Source organism: Hyperolius riggenbachi, chromosome 10, assembly GCF_040937935.1.
Source record: "Hyperolius riggenbachi isolate aHypRig1 chromosome 10, aHypRig1.pri, whole genome shotgun sequence".
NCBI classification, from domain to species: domain Eukaryota; kingdom Metazoa; phylum Chordata; class Amphibia; order Anura; family Hyperoliidae; genus Hyperolius; species Hyperolius riggenbachi.
Window position 1 is genome coordinate 270,232,192 of NC_090655.1, and position 23,433 is coordinate 270,255,624.

The window sequence follows — 23,433 nt, forward strand, 5'->3', positions numbered from 1 at the left end:
ATGGTTATCGGTGGTGAAACTGCCAACACAGGATCCCCCTCTGCCCAGCACCCCCCATTGCTGTCACTTGTGGATGGTAGGTCCATGCAGAGTATTGCAGGAAAGCATAATAAGCTGGTTTAAAGCTACCTGTGCACTATACTCACAGCATGCTGCAGTCCTGTCCTTCCTCTGCCTCCTCTCCAGCTGGCCTTCTCTCCTCACAACCCCCTCCCACTGTTACCATTCCTGTGATGTTACAGCAGTGCTGGTAGTGGTAGATGGATGAGGATATGAGGAGAGGCAGAGACTGAGGCTAATGGGAGCAGAGGACTGGAGCACACTGTGACAGCTAGCTATAAACCAATGTAATCCTTCCTATTACTATTCTGCATGGAGGTGGGGGAAGATGGCAATACTGAAGTGTGGGCATGGCTATACTGGGAAAGAAATTGCATTACTGGGGCGGGGGACACTACATATTACTGGGGTGGGGGCATTACATACTGGAGGATAATGGCAATGCTAGGGGACACAGGGGGGGGGCATGGCTATACTGGGGGAGAAATGGCATTACTGGGGTGGGGGACAATGCATACTGGAGGATAATGGAAATGCTGGGGGACATGGCTATACTGGGGGAGAAATGGCATTACTGGGGTGGGGAACAATGCATACTGGAGGATAATGGCAATGCTGGGGGACACAGGGGGGACATGGCTATACTGGGAAAGAAATGACATTACTAGGGTGGGAGAGATTACATACTGGAGGATAATGGCAATGCTGGGGGACACAGGGGGGACATAGCTATACTGGGGCAGAAATGGCATTACTGGGGTGGGGGACATTACATACTTGAGGATAATAGCAATGCTGGGGGACACAGGGGGGACATGGCTATACTGGGAAAAAAATGACATTACTGGAGTGGGGACATTACATACTGGAGGATAATGGCAATGCGGGGGACATGGCTATACTGGGAAAGAAATGACATTACTGGGGTGGGGACATTACATACTGGGGATAATGGTAATGCTGGGGGACACAGGGGGGCATGGCTATACTGGGGAGAAATGGCATTACTGGGGTGGGGGGGCATTACATACTGGAGGATAATGGCAATGCTGGGGGACACAGGGAGGACATGGCTATACTGGGGGAGAAATGGCATTACTGGGGTGGGGACATTACATACTGGAGGATAATGGCAATGCTGGAGGACCGGGGGGAGGGGGCATGGCTATACTGGGGGAGACATGGCATTACTGGGAGAAAAATGGCATTACTGGGGTGGGGGACATTACATACTGGAGGATAATGGCAATGCTGGGGGACACAGGGAGGATTATACTGGATGGACATGTTGTCTTTGCGCTGTGATGTGACTGAACTGAATTATTACTATGGGGAGATGCTAGCCATATTTTTTGACGCTTGTAGTGGGGCCATTAGAAAACCAGCAAACAAGTCAAAACTAGGGTTGACAACCGGCTTGGGGTGTGGCCTAAAACTGGAGCGGTTTGTTACAGCCTTTTCTCGAAAATAGCCAGAGAAGACAACATTTTGGAAATGTAATGCAGATAACAGAAGTAGAAACAACTGATAGCTAGATTAACTAGTTACTGCACTACGTGCAGCATATCTACATCCCGTTGCACTTCTTCTGAAGTCCCAGGGATGTAGATATTCGTCTACCGCTGCTGCATGCTCCCGTTTGCATTCTCATTGTCGCCTGTTAGTGCACAGATCAATGAATGGGAAGGTAGTTCCCACTCACCGATATGCGAGACAATGATCAATGGCCAACAGTATCAATGAGATGTTGTGGCCACTGATAAAATGAAAGTAACACATGCACACGTTACTTCCTTTTCACGTACTAACAGTACACACAGGAAGAAAATGTGAGGACATCTTGTGGCCAAATAGTAAAATTACACCTACAATTTTATTTTAAATACAAAAAAAATACATACATATACCATTAAAATTGACCCATTACCTCCCCCCCCCTCCCATAGTTACTTAAATAAAACATTTGCATATAGAGAAAAAAATGACAAGTAAAAAAAAAAATACAGGGACAGACCTTTTCTAATATGTGTGTTGGGAGGGCATATTACTGTTATTTTTGCAAATATGGTCTTGCAATTAGTGAAGGACGCAAATCAGAAAAAAAATACCTTTGTTGCCAGATAAAATATTGTCGCCATACGTTGTACTAGGGAAAAATAAAGGTTGCAATAACTGTACAAATGGGCACATAAAATGTGTGGGTTTCATCCACAGTAGCACGTTTTATTTTAAAACTACAATGGCTGAAAACTATAGGATTAAGAATTGTTTTCCATTTTTGTTTATTATCCCCATTAAAATGCATTTAGAATAAAAATAACTTAGCAAAATGTACCACCCAAAGAAAGCCTAATTGATGGCAAAAAACCCAACATATAGATCATTATGTTGTGCTAAGTAGTGATAAAGTTATTAGGCAATGAACGGGAGGAACGCTGAAAGGTGAAAATTGCTCTGGTCCTAAAGGGGAAAAAACCCATAGAAATTTAACTAGTTAAAACATTTGTTTAAATCATAGTCCTGAAGAGTTTTTCCATTCTACTTACAACAAGTTACATTGGCTATTGCCTCACACCCATATATGGAGGCAGTTGGCTGCTGCTTTACCCCCTGGACCTATCTAAGTGGCTCGACCTGCTGTTTACAGAGTCCTCCTGGATTCGGGAGGCTGGCTCTGTGACTTAGGGCGTGGCTAGAATCCTGAGAGAACTGGGGCACAAAGTATAAAGGGAGAGTGCGGTATGCTAAGTGCTGTGTTGGGAAAATGGGCGTGGTCACCATAATTGTGGGTGTGGCCAACTGTAATGTAACACTGTTATTGAAAGGCAGTTTGACCAAATTCCCCCCCCCCCCCCCCCAAAGAAAGTGAAGATCACAAAGCAGGGCTTCTTGCATGACGTTGTGGAAGGGGAAATTTGCATCATGGATGTACAGCCAATCAATTTATAGTATGTATGTCCACCCCGACCCCTGCTCTGCCCAACATATAACAAGTATGTTCACCCCGACCTCTGCTCTGCCCAATATATAACAAGTATGTCCACCCCGACCTCTGCTCTGCCCAATATATAACAAGTATTGTCACCCCGACCTCTGCTCTGCCCAATATATAACAAGTATGTCCACCCCGACCTCTGCTCAATATATAACAAGTATGTCCACCCCGACCTCTGCTCTGCCCAATATAACAAGTATGTCCACCCTGACCTCAGCTCTGCCCAATATATAACAAGTGTGTCCACCCCGACCTCTGCTCTGCCCGATATATAACAAGTATGACCACACCGGCCTCTGCCCTGCCCAATATATAACAAGTATGCCCACCGCGACCTCTGCTCTGCCCAATATATAACAAGTATGTCCACCCCGACCTCTGCTCTGCCCGATATATAACAAGTATGTCCAACCGACCTCTGCCCTGCCCAATATATAACAAGTATATCCACCCCGACCTCTGCTCTGCCCAATATATAACAAGTATGTCCACCCCGACCTCTGCTCTGCCCAATATATAACAAGTATGTCCACCCCGACCTCTGCTCAATATATAACAAGTATGTCCACCCCGACCTCTGCTCTGCCCAATATAACAAGTATGTCCACCCTGACCTCAGCTCTGCCCAATATATAACAAGTGTGTCCACCCCGACCTCTGCTCTGCCCAATATATAACAAGTATGTCCACCCCGACCTCTACGCTGCCCAATATATAACAAGTCTGTGCACCAGAGCAGACGTGTGTTGGGGAGCTCCTGTTGAGATCCAGAGAGCAGCATAACCGGCTTATACCTAGCCCAGTTCGGTGCTTGGTTTTGGGCTTAGAGACTCCTGAGGTCCCTGCTTAGGCCTTGGCCTGCAGGGGCCCTCTCTGCACTAGCCAGCTGCTTCCAGCAATGGAGCAGCTGGCTCATGCCCCCCCTGACCTGTCGTACCTAGGGGCAGGGGGGAATATCAGTGAAGCGGCTTCCAGAGATGTTGTGGCGGATCTTCCGACCTATGTTGTTATGTGCTTGAGAAAATTAAGGCAGTGGGGATTGACTGTGGAGGATATCAAATCGGTCGAGAGGCGTGTCCTTACGAGCCGGGTGGTAGACTCATACTTTCATGACCCACTGTACCTGAGAGATTGCCCAAGCGTAAAATTGGAGGAAGGTTTGCGACTTCTTAATTCACCGCGGATTCCAAATAAATTGTGGGATATTGCTTGGCTCTCTTTTCATGGTAAGCTTTACGTTAGAAGTAATGTTAAGTGCTTGAAGGTGGAGGCACGTGGATGTCCTCGTGAGGAGTGTGGTGGTGTTGAGGAATCCATGGACCACTTTCTACTTCATTGTCCTTTTAACGTTGAAGGGTATAAACAGGTGGGAGGAAGCCTAGGTATTCCCTTTCTGGAGCGTCTAAGTTACGAAGAGTGGGCGTATGGAGCATTCAGACACCACCAGGGTTTTGATTTATGCACCTTATACTTAGTCAGCTTAGTTGTTAGGCAGCACACATGGTTGGCACGGTGTCAGGTACCACTTAGGCATAAAACCATTCCTGTTCAGGTGGTGGTAGGCAATATTCTGGGTGAGGTATCTAGGATCCGGGACTTGGAGAGGCGTAGTTTGGGCAGAGGTGCCTGGGTTCTTGCGTGGCAGAACATCAGGCCTCCTTAGCCTATCTCCGTCTCTTCTGGGCGAGCTTTCTGTCTCTTATCACCCTTTTTCAGTTTTTTTATTCTTTTTTCATACCTTTTTTGATGATTGGCCGCAGACATAATTAGTGGAGTTATCCCTCCAACTAACTTATGGGTGTCCTTGTTTGTCCTGTGTTGATTTTGATATTTTTGTCTTTGTTTACCCCTCCTGCATAAATGGCAGAATGAGTGGTTATTGTTTCTGGTGATAGTCACTTGTTGGGTGTAGGTGATGGATTCATGTTTCCTGTTGTCCTGTCTGGTTTTGAATGTAGATTGAATGAGTATTCTTCTGCTCAGGGATTTATAATTCTTTGTTTTGCTTGATACAAGTTTGTGATATGGATAATTAATCACCTTGTGTAAATAGTATTGTTGCTAATACATTATGAATAGGATATACAATGTATATATAGATTATGGATGTTTTGCTTTTGTGATCCTTTTGATCACGAATATCATTATTATTTATTGTATTGTATATTTTGTATATATTTTTTCAATAAAAATCAATATATAACAAGTATGTCCACCCCGACCTCTGCTCTGCCCAATATATAACAAGTATGTCCACCCCGACCTCTGCTCTGCCCAATATACAACAAGTATGTCCACCCCGACCTCTGCTCTGCCCAAAATATAACAAGTATGTCCACCCCGACCTCTGCTCTGCCCAATATACAACAAGTATGTCCACCCTGACCTCTCCTCTGCCCGATATATAACAAGTATGTCCAGCCCGACCTCTGCTCTGCCCAATATATAACAAGTATGTCCACCCCAACCTCTGCTCTGCCCAATATATAACAAGTATGACCACCCCGACCTCTGCTCTGCCCAATATATAACAAGTATGCCCACCCCGACCTCTGCTCTGCCCAATATATAACAAGTATGTCCTCCCCGACCTCTGCTCTGCCCAATATGTAGCAAGTATGTCCACCCCGACCTCTTCTCTGCCCAATATATAACAAGTATGTCCACCCCGACCTCTGCTCTGCCCAATATACAACAAGTATGTCCACCCCGACCTCTGCTCTGCCCAATATATAACAAGTATGTACACCCCGACCTCTGCTCTGCCCAATATATAACAAGTATGTCCACCCCGACCTCTGCTCTGCCCGATATATAACAAGTATGTCCTCTTACAGCCGTGTGTCTCGACCTCCTGCAATTCCTCTTGCTGTGGTAAATCACATCCTCTCTGTGGCATCATTACTAGTGTTGGGCGAACAGTGTTCGCCACTGTTCGGGTTCTGCAGAACATCACCCTGTTCGGGTGATGTTCGGGTTCGGCCGAACACCTGATGGTGTTCGGCCAAACTGTTCGGCCATATGGCCGAACTAAGAGCGCATGGCCGAACGTTACCCGAACGTTCGGCTAGCGCTGTGATTGGCCGAACGGGTCACGTGTAGTGTTGGGCGAACATCTAGATGTTCGGGTTCGGGCCGAACATGGCCGAACTCCGAACATAATGGAAGTCAATGGGGACCCGAACTTTCGTGTTTTGTAAAGCCTCCTTACATGCTACATACCCCAAATTTACAGGGTATGTGCACCTTGGGAGTGGGTACAAGAGGAAAAAAAAATTTAGCAAAAAGAGCTTATAGTTTTTGAGAAAATCGATTTTAAAGTTTCAAAGGGAAAACTGTCTTTTAAATGCGGGAAATGTCTGTTTTCTTTGCACAGGTAACATGCTTTTTGTCGGCATGCAGTCATAAATGTAATACATATAAGAGGTTCCAGGAAAAGGGACCAGTAACGCTAACCCAGCAGCAGCACACGTGATGGAACAAGAGGAGGGTGGCGCAGGAGGAGAAGGCCACGCTTTGAGACACAACAACCCAGGCCTTGCATGAGGACAAGAAGCGTGCGGATAGCAATTTGCATTTTGTCGCCATGCAGTCATAAATGTAATACAGATGAGAGGTTCAATAAACAGGGACCGGAAACGCTAACCCATCACAGATGTTCATTGTTCATGTTACTTGGTTGGGGTCCGGGAGTGTTGCGTAGTCGTTTCCAATCCAGGATTGATTCATTTTAATTTGAGTCAGACGGTCTGCATTTTCTGTGGAGAGGCGGATACGCCGCCGATCTGTGACGATGCCTCCGGCAGCACTGAAACAGCGTTCCGACATAACGCTGGCTGCCGGGCAAGCCAGCACCTCTATTGCGTACATTGCCAGTTTGTGCCAGGTGTCTAGCTTCGATACCCAATAGTTGAAGGGTGCAGATGGATTGTTCAACACAGCTACGCCATCTGACATGTAGTCCTTGACCATCTTCTCCAGGCGATCGGTGTTGGAGGTGGATCTGCACGCTTGCTGTTCTGTGTGCTGCTGCATGGGTGTCAGAAAATTTTCCCACTCCAAGGACACTGCCGATACCATTCCCTTTTGGGCACTAGCTGCGGCTTGTGTTGTTTGCTGCCCTCCTGGTCGTCCTGGGTTTGCGGAAGTCAGTCTGTCGGCGTACAACTGGCTAGAGGAGGGGGAGGATGTCAATCTCCTCTCTAAAGTCTCCACAAGGGCCTGCTGGTATTCTTCCATTTTGACCTGTCGGACTCTTTCTTCAAGCAGTTTTGGAACATTGTGTTTGTACCGTGGATCCAGAAGGGTATAAACCCAGTCATTGGTGTTGTCCAGAATGCGCACAATGCGTGGGTCTTGTTCAATGCAGTCCTAGGCCGAAGAGGTCATAGCCTAGGGTCACAAAACCTGTTTATTGGGCAATTTCAATGGTGGCGAGTCTGACGTACATAAATCGCAGCAATGGCCGTTAGCAACGTCTGAATCTCACGAAATGTCTCATGCAGGTAGAAGACATATTGTTAGACTTGGGCTCCAAAGATGGGTTCCCTACATCTCTGCAAACCAGAGTTACAGGGCTCCAAATTTGGTAAAATCCCCCATAGGCTTTCATTGGGCCTCCTATTTACAGTTCCAAAATCTCACATCTTTTCAAAGGGCAATTACTCAGCAGTGGCAAATTTTCTAGCATTGTAGGGACCCTTAGGGGGAACATGACTGGTGAGTTTCGGGCCCCTAGGCCGAAGAGGTCATAGCCTAGGGTCACAAAAACCTGTTTATTGGGGCTATTTCAATGGTAGTGATGGTGACGTACATAAATCGCAGCAATGGCCGTTAGCAAAGTCTGAATCTCACGAAATGTCTCATGCAGGTAGAAGACATATTGTTAGACTTGGATTCCAAAGATGGGGTCCCTACATCTCTGCAAACCAGAGTTACAGGGGTCCAAAATTGGTAAAATCCCCCATAGGATTTAATTGGCTCCCTATTTCACTTTCCAAAATCTCACATCTTTTCAAAGGGCAATGGCTCAGCAGTACCAAATTTTCTAGCATTGTAGGGACCCTTAGGGGGAACATGACTGGTGAGTTTCGGGCCCCTAGGCCGAAGAGGTCATAGCCTAGGGTCACAAAAACCTGTTTATTGGGGCTATTTCAATGGTAGTGATGGTGACGTACATAAATCGCAGCAATGGCCGTTAGCAAAGTCTGAATCTCACGAAATGTCTCATGCAGGTAGAAGACATATTGTTAGACTTGGATTCCAAAGATGGGGTCCCTACATCTCTGCAAACCAGAGTTACAGGGGTCCAAAATTGGTAAAATCCCCCATAGGATTTCATTGGCTCCCTATTTCACTTTCCAAAATCTCACATCTTTTCAAAGGGCAATGGCTCAGCAGTACCAAATTTTCTAGCATTGTAGGGACCCTTAGGGGGATCATGACTGGTGAGTTTTGCCACTGCTGAGCCATTGCCCTTTGAAATGGTGTGAGATTTTGGAACGGTAAATAGGAGGCCCAATGAAAGCCTATAGGGGATTTTACCAATTTTGGACCCCTGTAACTCTGGTTTGCAGAGATGTAGGGACCCCATCTTTGGAATCTAAGTCTAACAATATGTCTTCTACCTGCATGAGACATTTCGTGAGATTCAGACATTGCTAACGGCCATGGCTGAGATTTATGTACGCCACCATCACTACCATTGAAATAGCCCAAATAAACAGGTTTTTGTGACCCTAGGCTATGACCTCTTCGGCCTAGGGGCCCGAAACTCACCAGTCATGTTCCCCCTAAGGGTCCCTACAATGCTAGAAAATTTGGTACTGCTGAGCCATTGCCCTTTGAAAAGATGTGAGATTTTGGAAAGTGAAATAGGGAGCCAATGAAATCCTATGGGGGATTTTACCAATTTTGGACCCCTGTAACTCTGGTTTGCAGAGATGTAGGGACCCCATCTTTGGAATCCAAGTCTAACAATATGTCTTCTACCTGCATGACACATTTCGTGAGATTCAGACTTTGCTAACGGCCATTGCTGCGATTTATGTACGTCACCATCACTACCATTGAAATAGCCCCAATAAACAGGTTTTTGTGACCCTAGGCTATGACCTCTTCGGCCTAGGGGCCCGAAACTCACCAGTCATGTTCCCCCTAAGGGTCCCTACAATTCTAGAAAATTTGGTACTGCTGAGCCATTGCCCTTTGAAAAGATGTGAGATTTTGGAAAGTGAAATAGGGAGCCAATGAAATCCTATGGGGGATTTTACCAATTTTGGACCCCTGTAACTCTGGTTTGCAGAGATGTAGGGACGCCATCTTTGGAATCCAAGTCTAACAATATGTCTTCTACCTGCATGAGACATTTCGTGAGATTCAGACTTTGCTAACGGCCATTGCTGCGATTTATGTACGTCACCATCACTACCATTGAAATAGCCCCAATAAACAGGTTTTTGTGACCCTAGGCTATGACCTCTTCGGCCTAGGGGCCCGAAACTCACCAGTCATGTTCCCCCTAAGGGTCCCTACAATGCTAGAAAATTTGGTACTGCTGAGCCATTGCCCTTTGAAAAGATGTGAGATTTTGGAAAGTGAAATAGGGAGGCAATGAAATCCTAGGGGGGATTTTACCAATTTTGGACCCCTGTAACTCTGGTTTGCAGAGATGTAGGGACGCCATCTTTGGAATCCAAGTCTAACAATATGTCTTCTACCTGCATGAGACATTTCGTGAGATTCAGACTTTGCTAACGGCCATTGCTGCGATTTATGTACGTCACCATCACTACCATTGAAATAGCCCCAATAAACAGGTTTTTGTGACCCTAGGCTATGACCTCTTCGGCCTAGGGGCCCGAAACTCACCAGTCATGTTCCCCCTAAGGGTCCCTACAATGCTAGAAAATTTGGTACTGCTGAGCCATTGCCCTTTGAAAAGATGTGAGATTTTGGAAAGTGAAATAGGGAGCCAATGAAATCCTATGGGGGATTTTACCAATTTTGGACCCCTGTAACTCTGGTTTGCAGAGATGTAGGGACCCCATCTTTGGAATCCAAGTCTAACAATATGTCTTCTACCTGCATGAGACATTTCGTGAGATTCAGACTTTGCTAACGGCCATTGCTGCGATTTATGTACGTCACCATCACTACCATTGAAATAGCACCAATAAACAGGTTTTTGTGACCCTAGGCTATGACCTCTTTGGCCTAGGGGCCCGAAACTCACCAGTCATGTTCCCCCTAAGGGTCCCTACAATGCTAGAAAATTTGCCACTGCTGAGTAATTGCCCTTTGAAAAGATGTGAGATTTTGGAACTGTAAATAGGAGGCCCAATGAAAGCCTATGGGGGATTTTACCAAATTTGGAGCCCTGTAACTCTGGTTTGCAGAGATGTAGGGAACCCATCTTTGGAGCCCAAGTCTAACAATATGTCTTCTACCTGCATGAGACATTTCGTGAGATTCAGACGTTGCTAACGGCCATTGCTGCGATTTATGTACGTCAGACTCGCCACCATTGAAATTGCCCAATAAACAGGTTTTGTGACCCTAGGCTATGACCTCTTCGGCCTTGGACTGCATTGAACGCGACCCACGCATTGTGCGCATTCTGGACAACACCAATTACTGGGTTTATACCCTTCTGGATCCACGGTACAAACACAATGTTCCAAAACTGCTTGAAGAAAGAGTCCGACAGGTCAAAATGGAAGAATACCAGCAGGCCCTTGTGGAGACTTTAGAGAGGAGATTGACATCCTCCCCCTCCTCTAGCCAGTTGTACACCGACAGACTGACTTCCGCAAACCCAGGACGACCAGGAGGGCAGCAAACAACACAAGCCGCAGCTAGTGCCCAAAAGGGAATGGTATCGGCAGTGTCCTTGGAGTGGGAAAATTTTCTGACACCCATGCAGCAGCACACAGAACAGCAAGCGTGCAGATCCACCTCCAACACCGATCGCCTGGAGAAGATGGTCAAGGACTACATGTCAGATGGCGTAGCTGTGTTGAACAATCCATCTGCACCCTTCAACTATTGGGTATCGAAGCTAGACACCTGGCACAAACTGGCAATGTACGCAATAGAGGTGCTGGCTTGCCCGGCAGCCAGCGTTATGTCGGAACGCTGTTTCAGTGCTGCCAGAGGCATCGTCACAGATCGGCGGCGTATCCACCTCTCCACAGAAAATGCAGACCGTCTGACTCAAATTAAAATGAATCAATCCTGGATTGGAAACGACTACGCAACACTCCCGGACCCCAACCAAGTAACATGAACAATGAACATCTGTGATGGGTTAGCGTTTCCGGTCCCTGTTTATTGAACCTCTCATCTGTATTACATTTATGACTGCATGGCGACAAAATGCAAATTGCTATCCGCACGCTTCTTGTCCTCATGCAAGGCCTGGGTTGTTGTGTCTCAAAGCGTGGCCTTCTCCTCCTGCGCCACCCTCCTCTTGTTCCATCACGTGTGCTGCTGCTGGGTTAGCGTTACCGGTCCCTTTTCCTGGAACCTCTTATATGTATTACATTTATGACTGCATGCCGACAAAAAGCATGTTACCTGTGCAAAGAAAACAGACATTTCCCGCATTTAAAAGACAGTTTTCCCTTTGAAACTTTAAAATCGATTTTCTCAAAAACTATAAGCTCTTTTTGCTAAATTTTTTTTCCCTCTTGTACCCACTCCCAAGGTGCACATACCCTGTAAATTTGGGGTATGTAGCATGTAAGGAGGCTTTACAAAGCACAAAAGTTCGGGTCCCCATTGACTTCCATTATGTTCGGAGTTCGGGTCGAACACCCGAACATCGCGGCCATGTTCGGCCTGTTCGGCCCGAACCCGAACATCTAGATGTTCGCCCAACACTGATCATTACTTCCTTTCTGTGCGTTCCACCTGGGAGGCGAGTGTTCGCCATCTTGTGGTGAATAGGCTAACTGCAGCCTCTGGTTGGGGAACTACAGTATATGCACTGACTCAGCCATCAAAAAATTGAAAATAGCTGTACGCTTATACTACCTGTGAGATTTCATACATACAGGGTGCATTTCTTTATGATCTCCTTCTGTCCTGTGCAAGAGGTCAGGTCCACTGTAAAAGGAAGCTGTGAGATGTGACTGTGCCTCTGTACCCCACACTGGATCCTAAAGAATATTCCCCGCCCTTCACTGACCGGATCCAGCGATGAGATCCGCAGGCCGCCTGCACAGTCAGTAGAACGTAGCTGATCAAGCTAAGGGTATTATATATTACCCAGTAACAAAGCTGGCCCTAGAGTATGATGGGCATATCCCTATGGTAGGGATTAGATTGTGAGCTCCTCTGAGGGACTGTTAGTGACAAGTCTATATATAAATACTAAATAATTATTAATAATTTAAAAAGAGGAGGATATGAATTTGTCTCCTCTCAAGTGTTAAGGAAGAAAATTTAGAGTGAGAGAGAAAATAAAAACTCTTGCAGAGGTTGAAGCAACAAAGGGCGATAATATTGCACATCACGTGGCAATGTGGCCAGTCTGTACCAAACCTAGTAACGCTTGTTGTGCTGATAGCGTTACCAAATCAATGCACATAAACAGTGTACGCATGGCACGGCAGTGTAGCACGTGCCGCGCTACCCCCATAGCACACGTACACGGTTTACGCGCACTGCTATGGTAAAACTCTTGCGCTATTGGTACACAGAGCATTATTATGTTCAGTACAGGCTGGTTACATTGGTGTGCAGTGTGGAATGTTATTGGCATGTTCTGCATCAGCCCTAGAGAATGCAACGCGTTTCTCAGGACTAGGTTCCAGCTTCATCAGGCAAATATCCAGAGCAAAATCTCAAAAAGTGCCGTAAGAAAGCCCAGCGCCTCAGTGACAGCTGTTTTGTAGGACATTTCAGTCTACCTGAGCAGAGGGAAGCTGGTTTATACAGAGGCTTCCCTCGTCCACCTCCTCCGACAAGAGCCTTGTCAGCAGGTCACACATACGCAGTAGCGCCGTCACGGTCGGCAGAAAAAGCTGAGCCTGATTGGGTCCATGCTGCTGAGCAGGCGTGAGCTGCCTGCACTTGCGCAGTAGCATGGACTCAATCAGGCCCGGCTATTTCTGCTACCAGGGTGCTGCCAGGGTCGGACTTGTACCCTTCACTGCCCAAGGCACTCTGTCACCCACCGCCCCCTCCAGGTCTCCTACCTGCTATATAGTGGTCCCCAAAATTCCTACAGAAGTTTCCGGCAGCGTGTGATTTGCCTGTTCAGCTGGTGCTCTCCTCCATTAGTCCATGCCTTCCCATCTTCATCCTCCCTGGCTGCATCTTCTCAGTGGCCCGGCAGCATGTATAATGTGATAACAAGCATCAGAGCACAGAGGAGAAGTGGGGCAAGGGGGGAACAAAGTCAGCATTATTATCACTTAGTAGAGGGGGTGGCAGTGTGTGTGTGGGGGGGGGGGCAGGGTAATTTTGCCTGGGCCCTGTAGTGAAGGGGGGTCTCAGGGAAGTTTTGATGAGTAGTCTTTCTTACCTCCCGGCTGTCAGCAGCAGCTGCTCTCACACCACCGATCACACCAGGGCCTGCATTGCTGGGTCCCCCTGTTACACTGGAGGGGGCTTTATTACTTGTATTAGGAGATCTCGCTCTGCGCCTGCACCCTGGGGTATCTTGTCCTGTCCATCAGCCCCAGCGGTGCAGCAAGACCTCCCCTTGCTTTGTACTCCTGGCTGGCCCTGCAATGTCCTGCCCCTCTCCTCTGCTCATTGGTAGAGATGGGCCGAACCTCCGATTTTAGGTTCGCGAACCGGGTTCGCGAACTTTCGCGGAAGGTTCGGTTCGCGTAAAAGTTCGCGAACCGCAATAGACTTCAATGGGGAGGCGAACTTTGAAAAAAAAAAAATAATTATGCTGGCCACAAAAGTGATGGAAAAGATGTTTCAAGGGGTCTAACACCTGGAGGGGGGCATGGCGGAGTGGGATAGCTGCCAAAAGTCCCGGGGAAAAATCTGGATTTGACACAAAGCAGCGTTTTAAGGGCAGAAATCACATTGAATGTTAAATGACAGGCCTAAAGTGCTTTCAAACATCTTGCATGTGTATACATCAATCAGGTAGTGTAATTAAGGTACTGCTTCACACTGACACACCAAACTCACCGTGTAACGCACCGCAAACAGCTGTTTGTGTAGTGACGGCCGTGCTGGACTGGTGCGCACCATGGCGAGAGTGCAGGTTTTGGTGGCCACTGAACAGAACAGGTATGCAGTGGCGGGTTCACTAAACAGGTATACAGTGGCGGGTCCACTGAACAGAACAGGTATGCAGTGGCGGGTTCACTGAACACAACAGGTATGCAGTGGCGGGTTCACTAAACAGGTATACAGTGGCGGGTCCACTGAACAGAACAGGTATGCAGTGGCGGGTTCACTAAACAGGTATACAGTGGCGGGTCCACTGAACAGAACAGGTATGCAGTGGCGGGTTCACTGAACACAACAGGTATGCAGTGGCGGGTTCACTAAACAGGTATACAGTGGCGGGTCCACTGAACAGAACAGGTATGCAGTGGCGGGTTCACTAAACAGGTATACAGTGGCGGGTCCACTGAACAGCACAGGTATGCAGTGGCGGGTTCACAGCACAGGTATGCAGTGGTGGGTTCACAGCACAGGTATGCAGTGGTGGGTTCACAGCACAGGTATGCAGTGGTGGGTTCACAGCACAGGTATGCAGTGGTGGGTTCACAGCACAGGTATGCAGTGGTGGGTTCACAGCACAGGTATGCAGTGGTGGGTTCACAGAACAGGTATGCAGCCAGCCCAGGAGGAACAAGTTAAGCCTAACTAATCTTTCCCTGAGAGACAGTCTGCAGCAGCTCGCCCTACTCTCACTAATGCAGGCACACGAGTGGCCGTAATGGCCGCCGCTGCCTGCTTTATATAAGGGGGGGTGGGGCTCCAGGGGCTAGTGTAGCCTAATTGGCTACACTGGGCCTGCTGACTGTGATGTAGAGGGTCAAAGTTGACCCTCATAGTGCATTGTGGGGCGAACCGAACTTCTGGAAACGTTCGCCTGCGGAAGGCGAACGCGAACCACCTAAGTTCGCCGGGAACCGTTCGCCGGCGAACCGTTCGGCCCATCTCTACTCATTGGTTGGAGGCTGTGGAGGAGGGTGCAGATGGTTGTCTCAGTCACAGTGCACACATGGATTGCCGGACACATAGGAGCCGCCGGTCAGGCCAGGGAAAAGGACAGGACAGCAGGCCAGGTTAGGTAAGAGAGAAGGTCATGCAGCGCACAGCCCATCCCTTCCTCTGTGGCCACTGACAGCAGCAGCACAAAGTGTCAGTGTGCAGAGCAAAGCAGGGCGGCCAGGACTGTGGAACGGGAGAGATCTGATCCTGAATCTTGCCAGCTGCTGCCCCTCAGCTTTTAGGTCTCGGCCTTCCTACAATTCACAATTCAAATCAGTTATAGTGTTGAAAAATTACAGATCCTCGGTTCCTGTAAGACCTGCTACCTGAGCTGTGTATACAAACTCTCACCCAATCACTTCCAAGCCTGTGCTCTTATGGAAGCTGACACGCCCCCTACTGGCCAGCCTGCTTCAAGCCTCCTAATCTAGTTGGGCACACAGACCATCCAATCCCATGGATACAATCAATGTGTCGGAGTGCTGGAATTGGGCTTACAGACAGACCAGGAGAGGATGTGTACACACATACAATTGCTACATGCCACCACCTCTCCTATTCCTGAAAGAGGGACTCACTAATCTGAGGTAGGGAAGAAAGGGATAATACGACCTAATATTTCTAAATAATACAGATCTCTGGGTAACTTTCTCGTCAGAAGCAGCTTCATCCTGTGATACTCACAACAGGTCATAGCCAAAAAAATGACTCTGGCATATATTATAAAGTGTAAATAGATTATTCCAGACTTGTAGAATTGTGGGCATAGACCGCATACACAGGTCGATCAGAGGGGGCAATCAGGACAGATTATTTAAACAAAGGGATCCATCGATGGATCTTTGATCTAAACGCTACATCCCCTCCTGGGTTGAACGAGATGGAGGGCTTTGCATCCTTCCTTCCAGCTTAGACATTCTGTATTTTATTTTATGGCTGGCGGGTGTCCCTGTTTGGCACTCCAATCTGGCTCTATTTGGGGGTGCCGGGGCCCCTGCTGGGCACTGCTCCGACAGACACCATGTGAGAATACTCCTTTTAGAAATAGAACTTATTTTTGCAATGAGGTATTATGGCAATTTTGGCCTGTCCCCTTATGATCCAGCTAAATCAAATTGGAAGTAGACTGATAATTTGTTATATGTTTATTTGATCATTATTGCTGCAGGAATTAATATATGGCCAATTATGCTTATTTAGATATGAATTTTGTGTGCACTATGTTTGTGTGCTTACCAGGGTTGCTCTCCAGGACTCCCGAATGCGAATTTACCCAAAAATTCGGGTGGATTTTCAGGTTTGCCGAAGTTGAAGCCGAATCTGAATGCGAAGTTTCCCGAATATGCGCACTCGAATTCAGCTGGATGATGCGGTGGGTTCGGCTTTGGCATTCGGGGATGACATCAGAAGTCCTCCAGCCGAGGCCCTGGTAACCCTAGCAACCAATCAGAGGAGGGGAGCCTGGCACTCCCCTCCTCTATATAAGGCGGCGGCCATGTTGCTGAGCCCATCCTTGCTGTGTGACTGAGCGGTACTGAGAGTATCTCCAGTGCTGCTGCGTGTCTCTGAGCAAGTGCTTCTTGTGCTAACCTAGCGTTTTGCTTCCTAATCACCTCCTAAACACATTGATTGTACTAATTTATAGATAGATAGTAATTTGATTGTTTTTAGTCAGCTAGTGTAGACTGTATACTGTGCTAAGCTAGTGTTAGTCTGTGTGCAGGCTAGGCCTGCTAGCCTAGGTAGCCTTAGCCTACTACTAGCTTAGGTAGGTTAGGGATTATAGTTTGTTGTGTACTAGTACTAGTTTAGTTAATTTGTACTGCTGTAGTCTGTTAGTTTATTAGCTTCAGTACTTTGTTAGTTAATAGTTAGTTACTGACTGTGTACAGGCCAGCATCCGTTGTGATCTGTGACAGACAGTCATCTGCCCGACCCTATTGATTGATTGCGTCTGACCGCGTGTGACCGACTTTAATTGTTGTCACCCACTGTCTGGCACACGACTTAGTTATTATTGTGTAGTACACTAGGGATTTATTAGTTACCTGTGTACTACTATACCCGTTCAGTTAATTTCTACTGTTAGTCTGTGAGTTTATTAGCTTCTGTACTTAGTCTTTGAGTTTATTAGCTTCTGTACTGTGTAATAAATAATATAGTTACATCATAGGCCAGCATCCGTTGTGACCTGTGACTGTCATCTGCCTGACCCTGTTGATTGATTGCCTCCAACCATGTGTGACCGACTTTAATCGTCACCCACTTTCTGGCACACATATATATAATTAATACTCCATCCTTGATCCTAACCATCATGTCCAAGAATGGAAACTCAACATCACTGAAGGTGTGAGTCTGTTTCTCCCATTCTGATTTAAGGCTACAATAAACTCCAGCTCTGTTCTCATCCCACCCTCATCCACACCACCAGTACATCGTTTATATACCTTACCCAGAGGGCGAGACTCGGTGCTGGAAGAGTCCATACACATCATGTCTCTCCCACAGACCAGGCAGGCATAAGCCGCCCCATCCGCCGCCCCATCAATGTCCCATTCACTTGTTGGTAATATCTGCCATTGAAGCAAAATAAATTCCAGTTTAGCACCAGTTCCAGGAGTGGACTCATAAATTCATTCTGTTCCCTCACTTCAGGAAATGTTTCATTGAGATAAAACTCCACCGGCCGGACATCTATTAGGTGGGGGATTGTCATGTAGAGAGAAATGTTACATGAGCCCCCCAGTGCATCAAAATACTTTACCTGTAATGCCTTCCACTGTACTTCTGCATTCGGGCCCAGCTTGAGTACCAGCATATAGCCCGTGGCAGGGCTGTGAAGTCTGAGCAATTTTTGGGTACCTGGAGTTGGTGGTTTCATAAACTGAGGAGTGGGATGATTTTTGTACCGACTCCACAGCCCTGGTAAGTATTAAACGAAGGGGACGGTGTTGAGGAGTCGGAGCAGTTTGGGGTAACTGGAGTTGGAGTCCTTGGTTTCATAAACTGAGGAGTCGGGTGATTTTTGTACTGACTCCACAGCCCTGGTAAGTATTAGACTAAGGATTCAAAAGAACCACATAGTAGGCAACAAATGCACTATATTAGACTTACAGAGAAACTCCGACCAAGAATTGAACTTTATCCCAATCAGTAGCTGATACCCTCTTTTACATGAGAAATCTATTCCTTTTCACAAAACAGACCATCAGGGGGCTCTGTATGACTGATATTGTGGTGAAACCCCTCCCACAAGAAACTCTGAGGACCATGGTATTCCTGGCAGTTTCCTGTCTGTGAACCTTGTTGCATTGTGGGAAATAGCTGTTTACAGCGGTTTCCAACTGCCAAAAAAGCATGCAGCAGCTACATCACCTGCCAACAGTAAAAATGTCACCATGTAATAAATGTCAGAATGTAAATCAGGGATTTAAAAGATTTTACAATGGGCAAACTCTGACTAAATCATTTATACATAATTATTGTAAAAATGAAGCACTTTTTTTTACTACATTATTTTCCCTGGAGTTCCTCTTTAAGAGTTGGAGTCGAGGAGTCAGAGCAATTTTGTGTACCCAGAGTCTGTGGTTTCATAAACTGTGGAGTCCGGGTCAGGTGATTTTTGTACCGACTCCACAGCCCCGGCATGTGAGGTGCAGGTAAAATATCAAACATGCGCCCCATGTGCTATTACATCGGCAGCCATGTGGGGCGCCAGTGCAGAAGTACAATGGACACTCTGTGAATAGCGGACAGCTAAAGTATCTTAATTCACAGGCAGGGGGGGGGGGGGGGCGTGGCCGGGGGTGGTGAGGCCATGCCACAAGACCTATTACCCAAAGATATCATACTAAAATCGATAGACAATCAGCCTGCTGTGTATGGGCAGACAGATTCCAGAGAGATCTGTCTGTTGGTTGAATCTGTCCATTATCTCTAGATGGATGGTTACCTTAAAACAGAACGGGCCAGAGGAGGAGACTGAAGGACGTCTAAACATCCATATTTAGAAGCAGGGAAGCCCCTGACTGCTTCCCATTATATGGACCAGATCCATTGTTCCCTAGTGTTGTCTCCAGCTTGGCCATCCATTAAAGGACACCCGAGGCGAAAATAAACTAATGAAATAAACTATTGTATCTATCCTCCTTCTCCTTAAATTACTTTTTAAGATAATCCACAGTTTTATTTTATGTTTAAATGTACTTTTTAAGGTTTAGCTGTATTATTGTTTTTGCTCAATGACACATTCATTGAAGTATGCCAAAGCTTAAATCTATGAACTATTGACCCTTTTTATCTTTCCTGCTTTCAGAAGCCATTTTCTGCTAGGAAAGTGTTTTATAGTTGGAATTTTTTATCAGTGAGGGTCACACTGTAGTCTGACCCGGCCCTGACTCAGACAGGAACTGTCACTTACATACCTGATATTTAACTCTCTTTGTGTGCTAGGCACTGTACATATCCATGTCTATCTCATCATGTCACATGTCACCTCGGGTAACCTTTAATAAAGCCTCCTGGTCCCAGTGGACTGAGCTGGCAGGACATTATTTTGTTGGGTATTTGTGCTGTTAGTGTGGAGCGCTGTATTCATTATATAGACTTTTCATTGTATTTATGTGAGAAGCACACCCAGACAAGCTATCCTATTATTTCTATACATGAGTGAGTTTGGGACATTGCAGCGATGTATTCAGTGTTTGGGAGGTGGGTAGTGCACTAAATGTATTATATTATAAGACTACACAATGGTAATAGGAATGTGTAAGTGACACCACATTGCTCTACAAACAGAACACAGATCTCTTGTTATAACTACATACAGGTCTGTTGTCACAGGAGTAACACATTGCTTCCATTGTCTCATCAAGGTCTACAACTTACTGCTTTTAAATGTATGGCCAACGCTTTAGGTGTCAATGATATGCAAATAACTCTGACTTGTATGCAAATGTGATGCAACTAATCACATTTGTCAGAAAATGCATTTCATTAGATGAACTCCAAGCAAGTTAAAATTTGCATGCAAGGCAGTTATTGTCATGTGATTGGCCGCCTGTAATGAGCACAACCTTCTGCAGTTCTGTTTCATGCTGATAATTAGTGGTGGTCAATGACATGCCAATAACTCTGAGATGGTGCAAACTGTATGTTAATTATATGTAAAGCAATGCAGCTGCTGCATCTGGTCCATTTTCATTCTGCATAAACTTTGCAACTATTTAGAATTATCAGCAGCTAACTGACCCTCCCTAATGATAATTGTTCCTCCCCTGAGAACTTTCTAACAGGAAGTGATGATGTTTCTCTATTTGCAGGGCGGAATCCCGGCATCAGGAACCTCTCAGAGACTCGTCTCTCTGTATCCACAGACTGTACAACGGATGATGATGTCACTGGACAAGAGTCTCCTGCAGATATCCTGGTGATCCCAAATATTCTCCCAGACTCCTCTCACCTGTCTAACCCTGAGGAGCCTCATTCCCAGCACAGCTCTCCCCCTGCTGGAAGGTCGCATTCCTGTTCCATGTGTGGGAAATGTTTTGTTTCCAAATCAAATCTTGTCACACATGAGAGATCTCACACCAGTGAGAAGCCCTATTCATGTGCTGAGTGTGGAAAATGTTTTGAAGATAAAGGAAACCTTGTCAAACATGAGATATCTCACTCTGCTGAAGGGTCGTATTCCTGTTCCACATGTGGGAAATGTTTTTATTGGAAATCGAGACTTGTTAGACATGAGAGATGTCACATCGGTGAGAAGCCCTATTCATGTGCTGAATGTGGGAAATGTTTTGCACATATGTCACATCTTGTTATACATGAGAGATCCCACACTGGTGAGAAGCCTTATTCATGTGCTGAGTGTGGGAAATGTTTTGTACAGAGAGCACATCTTGTCAGACATGAGAGGTTTCACACTGGGGAGCAGCCCTTTTCCTGTGTTGAGTGTGGGAAATGTTTTGCTCGGAAATCACAGCTTATCAGACACAACAGATCTCACACTGGGAAGAAGCCCTTTTCCTGTGCCGAGTGTGGGAAATGTTTTATTCAAGAATCAGAGCTTGTCAGTCATGAGAGATCCCACACTGGCGAGAAGCCCTATTCATGTACAGGGTGTGGGAAATATTGTGGTCAAAAATCTGAGCTTGTCAGTCATATGAGATCCCACACAGGTGAGAAGCCTTATTCATGTACAGAGTGTGGGAAGTGTTTCATATCTAAAACAGGTCTCATAAGTCATGAAAGATCTCACACTGGTGAGAAGGCCTTTTCCTGTGCTGAGTGTGGGAAATGTTTTGGATTTAAATCAGGCCTTGTCAAACACGAGAGATTTCACACTGGTGAGAAGCCCTATTCATATACTGAGTGTGGGAAAAGTTTTAGATGTAAATCAGACCGTGTCAGACATCAGAGATCTCACACTGGTGAAAAGCCATATTCATGTGCTGAGTGTGGGAAATGTTTCAGTCAGAAGTCACTGCTTGTCGTACACAAGAGATCTCACACCGGTGAAAAACCATATTCATGTGCTGAGTGTAGCAAGTGTTTTAATTGTAAATCACATCTTGTGAAACATGTGAAGACTCACACTGGAGAGAAGCCTTGTTCATGTGCTGAGTGTGGGAAACGTTTTGGATGTAAATCAGAGCTTGCCAGACATCAGAGATCTCACACTGGTGAGAAACCCTATTCATGTGCTGAGTGTGGGAAATGTTTTAGATATAAAGCAGACCTTGTTAAACATGAGAAACAACACACTGGTGAGAATGAGAACCCCTATTCATGTGCTGAGTGTGGGAAATGTTTTGAATATAAAGCAGACCTTGTCAAACATGAGAGGCATCATACTGGTGAGAAGCCTTATGCATGTAATGAGTGTGGGAAATGGTTTGGATGTAAATCTGACCTTGTCAAACATGAGAGATCTCACACTGGTGAGAAGCCCTATTCATGTACTGAGTGTGTGAAATGTTTTAAATGTAAATCACAGCTTGTCACACATGAGAGATCTCACAGTGGAGAGAAGCCTTATTCATGTACTGAGTGTGGGAAAAGTTTTGCTTGGAAATCACAGCTTGTCAGACATGAGAGATTACACAGTTATTCATGTACTGAGTGTGGAAAAAGTTTTGTTCAGAAATCACAGCTTGTAACACATGGAAGAATTCACACTGGTGAGAAGCCCTATTCGTGTGCTGAGTGTGGGAAGTGTTTTGTTCAAAAATCACAGCTTGTCACACATGGGAGAACTCATACTGGTGAGAAACCCTATTCATGTACTGAGTGTGGGAAGTGTTTTATATGTAAATCAGGCCTTATTAAACACGAGAGAACTCATGTTTAAGTGCTGAGTGTGCGTAATGTATTTCACCGAAATCGCATCTTGTTAGACATGAGAGATCTCACACTGGTGAGAAGCTCTATTCATGTGCTGAGTGTGGGAAATGTGTTCTGTGTAAAGAAAGCCTTGTCAGTCATGGGAGATCCCACTAGTGGCAAGTTCTAAGCATGTGCTGTGTATGGGAAATGTTTTGTTTAGAAATCACTGCTTGTTATGTATTTGTGTTGTGTTGTGTGTGTATGGGAAATGTTTTGGCCATAAGTGGTCTTTTACAAAGTTTATTTTGTTTCTTGCTAAGTGCTCATAGAAACATTTCAGCAAAGAGTCCTGAGGACATTTTTCATGCTACTCAGTTTATTGGTTTGTTAAAGCATTAAAATCCCTGAACGGAGGTGACATAGAACTTGCCTGAGTTCATGTTTTATATGTTTAGTTGTAAGGGTTAATTAACCAGGTGCTTTTTATGCAAATGATGCAAGATCTGCAGCATCTCCTGAAAAAGTATATTAAAAATAATATACTTTTGGGCTATGAATATTAGAAGCTCCCATTCATCCAGACAGAAGGAGACAGGGAAACATCATTTTCTTAGTTCTCTCTGTTTCTTTGTTTTATATTCAGAAAACATGAAGAGATGTGAGCTGAATGCACAAAGTCCAGTAAGATTAGAAGAGAGGGATTTATCTTCCAGCAATGTTAAGCTGGATACACACAGCAGCGGAAAAGGAGGGGAGGGGGGTGTACTGACACCCTGGAGAAAAAGGCACAGGAGACGAAAACATAGGAACAAATAGCATAGTATGTTGATGAAGCAACAAATATAAAGTAAATT

At 45.9% G+C, this 23,433-nt stretch overlaps 1 protein-coding gene and 1 pseudogene across 2 annotated transcripts in view; one reads left to right on the forward strand and one right to left on the reverse strand.

Moving 5' to 3' along the window:
* LOC137535862 (zinc finger protein 84-like) lies at positions 1–22,825 on the forward strand (annotated as a pseudogene).
* The window catches only part of LOC137535392 (zinc finger protein 665-like), a 976,927-nt gene that overhangs the window by 698,314 nt on the left and 255,180 nt on the right, over positions 1–23,433 (reverse strand). The window lies entirely within an intron of this gene.